Genomic DNA, 507 nt, shown 5'->3' on the forward strand with positions numbered 1-507 from the left:
ATACCATTCATGCACTCACTGCCTGCAGCAACCATGTCACTCACAGTGCTGGTGCCACCATCCCACCCACCCTAGTCCCACCTACGCAGAGAGAAGAGAAATGAGAAGTCGTATGCAGCACACTGAACAAATACAGAATGCAGCCACCCACAGGCATAAAACCACATTTCCCACCACACTCCACGTCGAGATGTTTCACAAGGTATATAAGGTGAAACACATGTAAAATAAGCAAGACCATACCCATTATTTAATTTTTTCTCCAGAGCCCGAAATTCCTTTTTTTTCTGCTGTCACACACAGAAATGAATCTCAGTATAAAGAACTGAAGTGAAAATAAAACTTACGAAAACAGTGCAGCCCAAATTTCCGTGGAACATAAAAAATACGCGTTCCCATTACTTTCAGCAAATAAAATTAAATAGTCTTTTTTTTCCCAATGTATTAAAAGAAAAGAAATGCACTGCAATAATGCGGCATGCAATATAATTGTTTTGAAAAGAAAAA

This window comes from Trypanosoma theileri, assembly GCF_002087225.1.
Source record: "Trypanosoma theileri isolate Edinburgh chromosome Unknown TM35_Tth_101_V1, whole genome shotgun sequence".
Lineage (NCBI taxonomy): Eukaryota > Euglenozoa > Kinetoplastea > Trypanosomatida > Trypanosomatidae > Trypanosoma > Trypanosoma theileri.